This window comes from Rhinolophus sinicus, chromosome 3, assembly GCF_057876585.1.
Source record: "Rhinolophus sinicus isolate RSI-liver-muscle chromosome 3, RSI-T2T, whole genome shotgun sequence".
Taxonomy (NCBI): domain Eukaryota; kingdom Metazoa; phylum Chordata; class Mammalia; order Chiroptera; family Rhinolophidae; genus Rhinolophus; species Rhinolophus sinicus.
In genome coordinates, this window is record NC_142503.1 from 177,314,735 (window position 1) to 177,329,673 (window position 14,939).

General features: G+C 34.8%; 1 protein-coding gene across 17 annotated transcripts in view; it reads right to left on the reverse strand.

Annotated features, from left to right (window-relative positions):
- The window catches only part of NUMB (NUMB endocytic adaptor protein), a 136,287-nt gene that overhangs the window by 96,705 nt on the left and 24,643 nt on the right, over positions 1-14,939 (reverse strand). For all 17 annotated transcript variants that reach the window (XM_074327248.2, XM_074327249.2, XM_019733382.3 and 14 more), the window contains one exon: positions 6,850-6,981. The gene's annotated coding sequence lies outside the window, so the exon portion shown is untranslated. The remainder of the gene's footprint in view (positions 1-6,849; positions 6,982-14,939) is intronic.

The following is a 14,939-nucleotide window of genomic DNA, read 5'->3' on the forward strand; positions in this document are numbered from 1 at the left end:
CATAAGGGGAAAAGCTTTGTGACATTAGATTTGGGAATGATTCCTTGGATATGTCACCAAAAACAAACAACAAAAAAACAGATAAATTGGACTACATCAAAATTACAAACTTCTCATCAAAGGACACAATTAACAGAGTAAAAAGTCAACATACAAAATGGGAGAAAATGTTTGCAAATCTTATATCTGATAAAAAGTTAATATACAAAACTCCTACAATTCAACAACAACAAAAAATCAAAGCTGATTACAAAATAGGCAAAGGACTTGAATAGACATTTTCCAAAAAGGATACAAGTAGCCAACAAACACATGAAAAGATACTCAGATTCTCAACATCACTAATCATTAGGGAAATACAAATCAAAACCGCAATGAGATACCACCTCACACCTTTTAGGATGGCTATTATTGAAAATAAATAAAAACTATTGGTGAGGATGCAGAACAACTGGAACTCTTGTGCATTGTTGGTGGGAATGTAAAATGGTGCAGCTACTATGGAAAACAGTATAGTGATTCCTCAAAAATTAAAACACAGAATTGCTATATGAGCAATTTGACTTCTGGGTATACATACCCAAAAGAATTGAAACCAGGGATTCAAAGACATATTTCTTTACCTATGTTCACAGCAGCATTACTCACAATACCCGAAAGGTGGAAGCAACCCAACTGACCATCAAAGGCTGAATGAATGAATAAAATGTGGTATATACATATAATGGAATATTATTTAGCATTAAAAATGAAGGAAATTCTGAGGTTCCAGTCAAGATGGAGGAGTAGGTAAACACTGTGCTCACTACCTCTCATGACCATGTCAAAACTACAAGTAAATTATAGGACAATCACCTGGAACCATCTGAAGACTAGCTGAACAGAGGTCCTATAACTAAGGATATAAAGAAGAAACCATGTAGAGACTAGTAGGAGGGGCAGGGTCTCGAAACAGGCTGGCCCACCCCCATGTGTGGCAGGTGAGAATCAGGAGGGATATGCCAGCAGCAGAGTTTCCTTGAGGAGCAAAGGGTCCCAGCCCCACACTGGGCTCCCCAGCCTGGAACACCGGTACTGGGAAGAGGAGCCCCACAACACTTGGTTATGAATATCAGCAGGGATTCCATCCATCTGGTGAGATGGAAGGCTACTAGAAAACCAGGCGTTCTCTTACAGGGCCTGCTCACAGACTCACTTGCTCACAGGCACTCTCCCCAGGCTCTGGCAGATTCCACTTACCGTATTTTGCTGTGTATAATATGCACCCATGTTTTTGGCCCAAACTTTTAGGGAAAAAATATCTTTCGTTTAAATTCTTTTATTCAGATATAATCAATAATATTGTAAAGATTTTGTAGCATGTCAGATGGGCACTTGTCTTATTAGGGAGACCACTTCATGGACAGTGTATATGAAGATGCCTGCCCACTGTGCTGTACACCTGAAGCTGAAGCTCAATAATAATGAATGTCAACTATAATTTAATATATATATATATATATATAGTACAGGATATGGAGGACAGCATACGGAATACTGTCAATGGAATTTTAACACCTATGTATGATATCAGAGGGGTAACAGATTGGGGGAGGGAGGCTATCACTTTGTGAGGGGTGAAATGTCTAACTATTACATTGTTTTGTGCACCTGAAACTAAAAAACAACAAAAACAAAACACTGTTTTTATAAGGAAAAAGTAAATAAAAATAACACCATCATATTTTAAGAACTAAGTAAAGAGAAAACAACAGTGTTTAAACAAAACACCAAGAAACTCCCAATCTTAAATCTTTCAGGATACGGTCAGTTCAAGTTCAGTCCCATTTCCATATGATGCACTTATCACTGATCAATTCTGAGAACACACCTCATGTATCCTAGGTTAGTCCCTTAACATTTCTGAACCTCAATTTTCTCATTTATAAAACCAAAGTACTCTTTGCCCTGCCTGACTCACTGGATAGCTGGGAGGGAGATGAGATGCTATTATCTAAAAGAAGCCCACTATATCTAAAATATTATACATTATACATTTATGTTATACATTATACGTTATACATTGGGCAAAATGTGGCATTACTTTAAAAATGATTCTTAGATACCACAACATCTTCAGATTTAAAATGGCAAATTAATCTAGTCCCCTAAGATCACAGGATAGAAAAACAGACTAAAAGATTTTCATCAAGTGTCAAAAGGAACAGATGTGATTAAACTAGATATATAAATTCCTGTGAATATTTCATTTGTAGAGCATGTTACCACTCCCAAATTTTGTAAAGCTATCATTCCACTAAAGAGGGGATGCAGAAGGCTACTAAGAGCTTTAGTTTACACTGCGAATTCCAAGCTTTTAAATAGGCTTGGGAAGAGATGAGTTCTGGCCAGGAAAGCTTTTAGGGACTCCCACATCGTATCAGATAGGTAGCTCCATTCTCTGTCTACGTGTCCTGAATTCCTCTGCTCAGGTGCTGGACCCTGGAGAGGTTAGAGAAATCAGGATGCAGCCGCTGCTTCCATCACTGCATTCATAACATAAGAGAACACATTAACCCAGCAGTTCTTCTTATAAGACTTGGTCCTACAGGAATACTTGCACTAGCAGGCACTGCTATATAAGTTTACCCTGCAACATTGATTGTAATACTCATAGCTAAAAATTGGTGGAAACAATCTAAAGGCCCACTGATCCAGAGTTCTTTAAATAAATTATGGTACATTCAATCTATGGAATATTTATTCTATGTATTCGAAGCATTAAAAAGTGAAGTGGATTTCCATGTAAGGTCATGGAATGGTAGTCATGATGCATTAAGTGAAAACACAGAGCTACACTACGGTATATGCAGTATGATCCTACTTTTGGAAAGAAATATAAAGTTTTTTCACTCTCTCCTGATCCATATGTTTTTGTGTGTGTGCATATATATATATATATATATATATATATATATATATATGTATATATGTATACATATATACATATACACACACACACATATATGTAAAAACAAAGAAAGAAAAACGTTTGTGAAAATGTACACCATATGTTAATTGTGGTTCTTCCTTTTGGAAGTAGAACTTGGGAGAAAGACAATTAAATTTTTTACTTTATGCAAAAAAAAAAATTTTAATTCAAATTTTTATTTGTTTACATTTAGGTACTTGTTTTTGCATTATAAAGAAATTTTAGCATTTAATTTTTGACATATTATGGTGCAAGAAATTTTATGTAACAAATAATTACAAAACACAAGAACAGATACAAGGTACAAGAAATTTTATGTACCAGTAACAAATTATGATATTTACGCATCATAAAAGGCCAAAAACTCTTCCTCCTTACAAGTTTATTGTAAGTTCAACAAACCAATTATTGTATTCCAGGGTATTATTTTGTATACCAATATCGTTATTGATTTCTAGAGTTACACTTTTAACTCATGAGCATAAATAAAACAATTAAAAATATTTATATAGATATGGAATTAGTACTACCCATGTATAATATGCATCCTTATTTTCCTTTACAAATTTGGGCAAAAAATGCACATTATACACAGCAAAATATGGTGTATGTGGACTCTAAAGGACAAAGTAAACAAACAAACAAAATAAACAGACTCACAGATAGAGAAAACAAACTGATAGTTGCCAGATGGGAGGGAGGTTGGGGGCTCGATGAAAAAGGTGAAGCGATTAAGAAGTACACATTGGTAGTTACAAAACAGTCACAAGGATATAAAGTACAGCATAGGAAATATAGTCAATAATATTGTAATAACTATGTGTGGTGCCAGCTGAGTACTAGACTTAGGGGGGATCACTTCAGAAATGATATAAATATCTAACCACAATGCTGTACACCTGAAACTAATATAAAATAATATTGAATGGAAACTGTAATGAAACATTTTTTTAAATGGATGAAATTCAGACACATGCTACAATATGGATGATCCTTGAGGACATTATGCTAAGTGAAATAAGCCAGAAACAAAAAGACAAATACTGTATGATTCCATCTATATGAGGTACCTACAGCAGTCGAATTCATAGACAGAAAGTAGAATGCTGGTTGCCAGGGGCTAGAGGGAGGAGGAAATAAGGAGTTGTTTAATGATGACAGAGTTTCAGTTTTGTCAGATGAAGAGTTCTGAAGATTGGCTGCACAACAGTCCTTAACATTACTGACCTGTACACTTAAAAATGGTTAATATGGTAAATTTTATGCTATACCAATCCCTTCCTTACCATAAATTTAAACACTTTTTAAACGTTTGATACATAGAAGGTATCAAACAATAGGGCAAGGGAAGGGTATGCACAAGAAAAAGTCACAAAACTGTTTTGTCAAAAACATGTATAAGCATGAATGCCATTTTTCAACTGGAATTACTGTAATTTTAGAAATAAGAATCTCAGCAAAAACTAATGATAAGTAGGAGACCCACCAACCTTAAAGAAATATAATTTCTGCCTTCCAAAATTATTCAAAATTCTTTTTGCATTTTAAAAGAATATTTACATCGTCATTTATCTTTACAAGAGAACCTTATCATTTACCTCCTTCCATGGACTGAATAAAGTGCCACAGACTAAACACCATCATATTTGCAATTTCTATAGGGTGTTTTTGGTGCTTTTATCTTGTTCGTTTTAGCTTCAGTCAGAAAACAGTATCTCACTCAAAGAATTTTTATCTCCTCAGGCACAGGCCTTGTAGAAGGAACGCAAGATAAGGCAGTGAATATACCTGGAAAAAATGTTATCAGGAATTCACTTACTCAGACTTCGTAAAACAAAGTAGGCTAAAAAAAAATGCTTAAAACAAAAAAGAAGGCAAGTTAATTACTTGAAGGTTTTATATATTTTTGTATATAGATGCATATATTTTGTTGTTGTTATTTAAGATACACTATTTTACACTACCTATAATCATTATTCCCAATCTGTCTACTGGAAAATATCTCATTTTGTTTTTAAATGGGGAAAAAAAAAAAGCTTTCCCAATTATTGTATCTTTTGAACTAAGATAAGTTTCACAAACTCAGTCAATTCTGATTATTCACAGTTGAGAGCAAACTTCTGAAGTTACCTCTATTATGACAATATCTGGTTCAGTCATTTTCCACTCTAGAATATCTATCTTCCTATGAGTAGTGGGGAAAGAGCACTGAACCAATTTAGGCTAATTATGATGCAAATCACCTAGGAATGGGGAAGCATCTAGACAGAAAAAAAAAATTTTCTGGGTCGAATAAATAATGAGATGCTCCCTAGAGCTTATTTCCCAGCTATAGGTCAACACCCCCATGTAATGCTTAGAGGATTATCTAAAAATATTAATATCCCATTACATCCAGAATTAAGTATCAGCGATATTCAAACTTGCCACAGGCAATTTATATAATTGGTTAAGTGAAGGTGATCAAGAAGACAACTAAATATTCCACAACTTTCCAAGTTTTCTCATCCCACTGAAAAAATTTTAAATATTTACCAGAATTTTAACAGGGAAAACTATACAATACTGAAAAAAGATCATACAGTTTTCCTTAAAAAAGCAGACACACAAAACAAACTTGATACATATTGGTGCTAGTTTCTCAAATTTATCATATGTATGGGAAACCAGTTTCCCCAATAATTCTCAAATTATTACAATAAACGAGATGAAAAAAAGGCACAGTAGACTTTGAACTAAATAAAATATGTAGTATTTTCTCAAAAACAAAAAAATCCAAACTACAAATCTTATTTTGCATCTAGTTTATAAGTTGTCTCTATTTCTGATTACAGCAGTATGCTTCTTTGCGGATATAAAAGAAAATTCAAAATCTATTTCACTTCTTCCTGTTTAGGCATTTTATTTTCAATATCATACTCTACTAGACAAGTAGAGCACACAAAATTCTTATTGGACTCACACACAATAATTTCCTACAAATACTCCACTTTTCATACTCGTGTATTACCCATTATTTACATTCTTTAAGTAATACAAACTGTGGCAGATTATATTTTCCAAAGATGGCTACAATGGCAAATTCCATCCCATATGCTCTTCTTATAATGTGATGTTGAAACTCCTCCCTTCAAGTGGTGGGGTCTATGTCCACCCCCTTCTCCAAACCTGGGTGGTCTTTTATCGCCACCTCAACCAGTAGGAGAGAGCATACTAACACCACACGACTTCCAAAACGAAGTCAAATATGCCATGCGACTTCGCTTTGCTCTTCTGGAACCCAGCCACCATGCTGTGAGGAAGCCAAAAGGAGAGGTCATGTGTAGGTGTTCTGGCCGACAGCCCAGGCCGAGGTCCCTGCCAACAGCCAGCATTAACCACCAGACATTTGGGTGAGCAAGCCTTCAAATGATTCCAGCTCGCAGCCATTGAGCCACCCTCACCCTTCCAGCTACCCCACCTCATGCCACATGTTTACAGAGACAAGCTGTCTCCACCAAGAGGGCCTTCCCCAAATTGAGGATACCTGAGCAAAATAAAAAATCGGTATGTTTTAAACCACTAAGTTTGGGGTAGCTTGTTATGCAACAACAGATAACACACACAAGCTCATGAATACACTTTGGAAAATGCACAAAACGAGAAAGAAAAAAACTCAATTATCCTAAGTTTCACCACTTTTAACATTCTGACACATTTTTGGCACCATAAAGAAAATGTTTTGCCCCACACACCTAAGATTCCAACTGCTTTGTTTGTACCAGGATAAAGGGTTAAATTTTTAAAGGCCGTCAGCTGTTTGCATCTAACAAGAAACAGGAGGGAAGAACATTAGCATTCATTCTACTGTTCTTACCCTTACGATCTCTTTCACTTACCTGTCCTAAGTGAGGTGTCTGAGGATGGCTGGTCCACCAATATTCCAATCTATGGATGTGGGTCAAGATCTTCAGTTGCAACAGTAGCCACACCGGCCCTCTTCCCTGGAAGAAGTTGCTTACGGCCCAAATCTGAAATTTTCAAGGAAAGAAAATGCTAAATACAGACATCTCCTTCAATCACTTGTAATTCCATCTATACGACTAAATAGGGTCTGACAGGGCGAGTTAAGATTACATGGAAGGTAATGTACAGACTTCACTAAAAATGGAATTGGGTAATGAGGATTAAACTCCCGGCTCTACTTTTTACTATAGCCGTATGATCTTAGTTAAGGCACAAACTCTCTGTGCCTAAGTCTCATTATGTGATGAAGATTGAGGGGACAGGATCAAATTTTGGGGCTGGGAGTCAGAAGACCTGGCTCAGTTATCGTTCTACCTTGCTGTAAGAACTTTGATACTTCTCTGGGCTCAGAAACATCATCTCTAAAAGGAGAGGGTTGTATTAGGTAATGGTTCCTGAAATCTAATCCTTGAACAGGTGCCAGCCATGACCAAAAATGGGTGTAACATTACCAATTGTGCTTACTATAAGATTGTCCTTTCTATTTTTTCAGTGTTAAAATGAGATGATGTGATAGACAGTAGTAGTTGTTTTTTAAATACTCTAAAGACTCAAAATCAAAAGCTGTAGCCCTATATAAACAACCTAAAATTCTTTTTAGAAATCCGAGTGTCTATATGATTTACATGAGCTCTAAAATTCCTTCTACTTCTAACATTCTATGCATTCATTCACTAATCAGAATATATAGAAAAGGCTTATACGATCATAATGAAAAATAAGTTAAAAACTGAAAGACATTAGAAACTTATTTCGTATGGGCATCTACTTTCAGATAACATTTTTAAAAAACCCAAAGAATAAGAACAGCTGAATTTTATTTCCAATCGATGCTCTAACAAAACAATTTCAGATGTAATTTGCAAAACGTATTTTTAGCCAACAATGTGTTTCACTTCATTTCTTCATTGGCCTGATTCTAGAACAGACTGTAATGCTTTTGATGTTTTACTGTCAGTTTTAACAGTTGTATTAAAAGACAAATAAATACATACAAAAAACAGAAATAATAGGTGTAGCAAATGCTTTTCAAATATACTAAAAATTGCACTGGGTATGTTATTAGTGAAAACACTTGATATGTCCTTGATCATAATAATAAGCCAACATAATTAAAGCAACGTTTAGGTTTTGTCAATGATTACATTTCATATATTTCTGCCTCCATTACAGCACAAGACATTAAAAGTCTCCTTACTATATTGCAACTATCTGCAAGGAAACCAGTGTTCCAATGATACTAACCAAGGGATCATAATAAATTATGGGTGTTAGCAGTAATTTCCCAATGTATCTGGATTGGTGAAGGCTAGGCGCTATATTAAAAAATTAAATACGAATATAGAGTATTTCTAAAATAGTACCAGACAGGGGAAAAAAAAATCTAAATTTCTGAAAACACAACTGGAAACATTAGCATTGTGAATTCACAGAACTAAATAAAAGACTGCTGGTTCAAAGATTTGGCTTGCCAAATTTTTCCCTATGGATAAACGTTCAATACCCACTGGACATTTTATACCACCTCCAAGATTAAAAGTCTTCTACTAATTCCATGAATATAAATGAACTTCCAGGTTGTTTAAGCTCCAAGTAGCTGCTGCTAGAGGAACAGATCAGAGAAGGACAACTTAAGCACAACATTTATCCTTTATTCAGACCCAGAAAACAAAGAAATTTTGACATACTTTCTGCATGGACTATGCCTATGGAAAAAAATTATATTATCTATTAAAAAAAAACACAACAGCACTTATTTTTTACCTTTTAAACTAGAATCACTATGCCAGTTAAAGTAAAAAGAGAAGAAAATCTTCTCAGTTACAAACTAAGTCCTCCTAGTCAACACTTAACTCTTATAAAATTCTGTTCGTCTGACTAGATACTTACTTTCATCATACCTGAATGTCCTCAAATCTTTTACCTCCTACCGTGTTTCCCCGAAAGTAAGACCTAGCCGGACCATCAGCTCTAATGCGTCTTTGGGAGCAAAAATTAATATAAGACCTGGTATATTATATTATATTATATATTATATTATATTATATTATATTATATTATATTATACCCTGGTCTATATTATATTAAAATAAGACCAGGTCTTATATTAATTTTTGCTCCAAAAGACGCATTAGAGCTGATGGTCCGGCTAGATCTTATTTTCAGGGAAACACGGTAGTATCTTGTCAAAGGTTTCAGACCTTGCACAATCCAAGTTCAATTCCGGATGCCATTCAAAAAGGTGTTGATTATCTCCTTAACTCCCCTCTTAACATATGAACATTAACAGCTCTTATGAATGAACTTCATTTCACCAAGGCCAAGGGTGATGTGCTGCTTACAAATCCAAGCCTGTGCTGCATGGCTCCAAACTACTCTTCTCAAAATGGCAGCAGGCTCTTCTGCTTCTCTTAATTATATACTAATTCCTTGCTACTCAAAGTGTGGTTCAGACTCGTAGCTTAGGCATCGCCTGGAAGCTTGTAAGAAATGCAGAATCTCAGGCCTTACCGTAGACGTACAGAATCAGAAATCTGCAGTTTAACAAGATCCTCAGGTGATTAGTACACAGAAAACTGTGAGAGTCACTCACTGTCCTAGTTCACTCATTCAGGGTCCCTTCCTCCTGCTTTACAGTTCTTTTCCTATTTGGCATTTAAGAAACCAGATCCTTTTTCTTTTGAGCATAGTAAGACACACCAAAATGCAATGAGGACTCTTTGAATATGATTATAGTTTCTTCAGAACCATTTTTTCACAAAAGATTGTAAGCTCCTTGAAGCCAGGGGCTTCATTGTATCCTCAAGACCAAAAGAGCGCCAGCAAATATTTGTAGAGGGAATAGATACCAGATAATCCCTGAACTCCTCCAACTCTTAAATCTCTGGCTCTTCAATTTGCTGTGTAAACAAATTCTATCTAAAGAAAGGGAGGCTAAAATATGAAGTCATCTAAATTGCAAAATGAAAAATATGCCACTTTAAATGACTTGGTCCAGGTCACAAGACAGGTTCATTATTAAGGTCACAAGGCTCAACAACATTTTTATCATATCATTATATCATCATTAATATTACATTTTAGGTCAAATGACAACACTTCTACATATGCACTATCATCCAAGCAGGTAATAAATTCAACTGTCCAGAAGAGTTGTGCACTCAAAGCTTAAGGAAGCCTAGAATGTACAAACTGCTGGAAAGAATCTGCACATAAAAATTAATTACATGATATGATTAATTTCTCCAAAACCAGAAGAAATAAGTCCTTTCAATCCTCATCTAGCTCAAGGTGAAAGACAGAAAAGGAACAAAAGGAAAAGAAAAGTATAGAAAAGAGAAAAAAAATTAGGGATCAGAAACAACATCAGGAGAAAGAGGAACAGATATTCAAAGTCATCAATGGTCTTAAACAGTGTGATTTAGGGATTAGAAACTAAGGCAAAAGCAGCTACAAAGGCAAAGCACAGAATGCAAACTGAAGCAGCATCCACTTCAGTAATCTCTAATGATACACAATACGAGGAATTTTTAGAGCAAGGCAATCCTAGAATATTTCATGGGGTTAGCGTACCATTTCTCTTATCTACTGTATCCAACATATCGAAATTAATAAGGAACAAAGAAATACATCCCTAGCCCTTAGAGGTCAATAAAAAGCAAATTAGGTTCTATATGTACTTTATTTTCTACAGCAAGTATTGGTCTAGAAATATTTCCATCAATCTCTATGAGATTTTCATTTTAAAAAAAGGTTAAAATAAAGTTTTGATTCCTCACCTACCCTCTACACTTCATTTTTCCTAACTACTTAAAATATTAGATTTAGTCCAAAATATAGATGCAGTCCGTTCATACAAATTACTACTTCAAAAAACATTTTCTAGAAATAGCTCAATTATATGCAAAACTGCCAGCAATGGACCAAACTAGAGATCTTAAAGGACTAATAAAACTGACTAAAAATATAAACCCTCTATACTGCAAAAGACATTATTAAAAAAAGTTAAGAGACAAATGATAAACTGAAAAAATATCTACAATATAAAACAAAGATTTAATATCCTAATGTATAAGGAATCTTACAAATTAATAAGAAAAAGATGGGCAGAAATATATAAATACACAAAACTGACAAAAGAAGAAGTAAAATCATAAGCACAAGATGTTCAACTTCACTAGTAGTAATCAAAGAAATACAAACTATTATTTCAGGTTGACAAATACTAAAAAGATCAATAATATTCAGTGTTTTATAAGGTATGGGAAACCTAGCACTCCCATTTACTATTATTGGGACTGTGTCTAACAATAGTTTATCAGTATAAAAGCTTTTAGGAAAACAATCACATTTCAAAATACAGACATCATTTGACACAACAGTCCTACTTCTAAAAAATGTATGGATGTGTGCAAATATGTATGTACAGAAGAGCCATTATATATGCCTAGCACATAGTAGGTTTTCAGTAAATATCTGATAAATCAATCAATCATAGTACTGTTTATAATAGCAAAAACTGTTAAATACAGAATGTCTACAAATAAACCATGACATACCTGTACACTGAAATCCTACACAGCCATTAAAAATGATAATGCCGATCTATAACTATTGATTTAAAACACATCTAAAATAAATTATGGGTGTTAAAAAAAACCTTGTAAAACATATGGCGGTTCCTCAGAAAAACTAAACATAGAACTACCATATGATTCAGTGATTCCATTTCTGGGTATATACTCAAAAGAGTTGAAAGCAGGGACTCACACAGATAGTTGTACGCCAATGTTCACAGCAGCATTATTCACAATAGCCAAAATGGAAACACCCAAGTGTCCTTAAAAAGCAACGCTCTGACACATGCTATAACATGAATGAACCTTGATGACATAATGTTAAGTAAAATAAAGCCAGACACAAAGGGACAAATATTGTCTGATACCATGTATATGATATGCAGAGTAGTCACATTCAGAGACAGACAGTAGAATGGTGGTTGCCACGGGCTGGGCTGGGGGAAGGAAGAATGAGGGGTTACTGTTTAATGGGTAAGAATTTCAGTTTGGAAAGAAAGGTTCTGGAGATGGATGGTGGTGATGTTTGCTCAACAATGTGAATGTACTGAATGTCACTGAACTGTACACTTAAAAATGGTTAAAATGGTAAATTGTATGTTACGTATATTTCACCACAATAAAAAGATACAAGCAATAAAAAATGCAAGCCATAACACAACTTCTAGACTGGAATGAACACTGTTTGTTTATTTTTGAGTCCAATGTTCATAAAAAAATGAAATTAAAAAACAAAACACTACCTTGGTTATTCCAGATCCTAGTCCTATTATTCAGCACCCCCAACACAAGTCATTAAGAATAGTACCAAGTGCAAATATTCTCCGTCTGAGGTTCAGAGCATAATGCTGTAAGTTCATTTGCATACATATTCTAATAATTACACACTGAATCAGAGTTAACACATGTAGCTTCTTTGCCTAACTTAACAATTACTCAGGGTTAACGTCAAATAAAGTCCCATGTAAATTAATTCGTTTCTTCAGCAAAAAATTCAACTTACCTAGTAGAATGTAGAAGAATGAAGAACTTAAAGGAAGTATCTGAATATGCACATTAGAGAGTCTTCAGAAAACTGAAGAATAAACTATTGAGATCTAATCCTTTGAGAACATACAGTTTACAATCAAAATAAGTAAAGGGGGAACCAAGTGTGGCATCAAAGTAAATATCAAGAATAGACAGTCCCAACCAATCTCATCCTGCCACATGTACCCTCAGAATGGTGAGACTCTGGCATAACTCAAAATGTTTAGTTAGAACATAGCTAAGGAATTCAACTGAATCCAAATTTAGTCCTAAATGAAACTGTATTGAGCTCACAAAGCAGATGTTTCCAGGTGTGAGAGCAGTGCGCCTGCTTAGTCAGGTGCACTCTCACCACATGGGATGCTACCCTCTGACACTATAAGCAGAGGAAAGCCAGGTCAACACACCTGCTCTCCAAAGGAAACCAAAACAACTATCTTGAACTGTGAAAATCAACTGTGAAATCATTTAGGTCGCCATCAGTACTTAAAAAAAGAGAGAAATAGAATGGAAAAGATGAGTGCATCACATGTAGTAAGGATGAATACTGATTTTCATTTCTCTTTCAACTGTGTGTGTTTATGTGTGGGGGTCACCATAAAAAATGTTTAAAATTCATTGTTGTAGAGAAATGCTTATACATGTGCACCTGAAGACATAAGCAAGAATATGTTTATAATACCAGCAAAATAGAAATGTCCATCTTTAGGAAAACAGATAAACTGTAGTAGAGTCATACCACTAATAAATTTATCTGAGAAAATGAACCACAGTTATATCAATATGGATGAATCATAAAAACAATGTTGATTAGCCAAAGCAAATAAGAATATATACATGGGGTTCCATTTTTATGGTTAAAAAAATAAGCAAAACTAAACAATATAGTTTTGAAATGCATACACATGTGGTAAACATAAAAGAAAAGGAAGGGAATGATAAACAAAACCAAAACAAAATTCTGAATAGTTTGATCCGTGGTGGAGAGACAGGTTAACGGAAATCAAGGAGAAATACACCATAACATTGGCAATGTTCTATTTCTTAAGCTGGGTGGTAGGTTCACAGGTATTGGTTTTATTATATGTTTCACTACTTACATATACAGTACCACATTCTTGTCTGTGTATCAAATACTTGATCATTGGAAGGGAACACAGAAAGGGAAGAAAGAGGGAAAGGAGAGGGAAGGGAAAGAAAAGGAAGAAGGAGGAGGATAGACAGCTGTAATGTAGGTCGACATGGACCTTCCATTTCTTCCTGGAAAGACGACAGAGACTTCCATTAAATATAGGCTCCATCTTGAAACCCCACTAAAACAGAAGTTTTTTGTTTTAAGAACATAAACCTGAAATGAAATGCAAGTAGGTAACTTACCTATCTTCGGTTTAAAAAAAAATTAAAATATACTTAATGTAATATAAAGAGAAATAAATTTTTATTAAAATATTTTAATATGTAAATGCTCAAGTATAACCATCCTAGAATTCGCATTATTAAGGACATAGACACTTGTGCCTATACAAGAAATACTATGAACATGACAGCCACAAATGTAGACTGACACAAGGAGTTGCACTGGAAAATCAGATACCGTAAGGGGCAATGCCACTGGTAATAGGATTTTCCAAAACAGTTAACAACTCCTGTTAAAATTCAGAACAAAAAAAGTACCAATTTGCCCTTCGTCTTCTACTCAGTAGGCTGCATTCCTGGAAAATTCAGAGTCTACTAAAACCATGCAAAAAATGCTTTGTGTTTAAATGTAAAACAGAATTAGGATCAGATAAGTACAAACAGGTTTTTCACCTACAAGGTCTGGGGGAATGTTCAAAAACCATGCAGAACTGTCTCATACCTTGTGGGATGTATGGCATTCCTGGCTCCTGCTCATTGAATGCCAATGCTGCACCCACCCTGCTTTAATCATTGTGGAAACAAAAGTACATTCTCAAAAGATCCAAACACTGTATGGGAGAGGTACTGCCCCCACTTATCAGTGACTTCAAGGGATCACACTGGCTAGATCCCAGTGGGGCTTTATTTGCATTATACACGAAGCTGAATGCAATGATAAAGCCTAAACAATTTCTAACTTCGGCAAAGAAGGGATCTTCATACAGTGAAGAAGTGTATTATTAAGGAAAATATAAAGGCAGATAAAACCTAAGGATATTCACCCGAAATGAAAATGATACATTGAACCAAAGGCTGGCAGTCTTTTATCCCAAAAGATGGCAATCTTTGAGGACAGTGCTATTTTAAACACAAGTGTCTCAACTGAAAAAAACTGTAACACTCAAAGAGTATATTATAGTTTATAAAGCATTTTTATTTAATTTCAATTGGTTAACTGT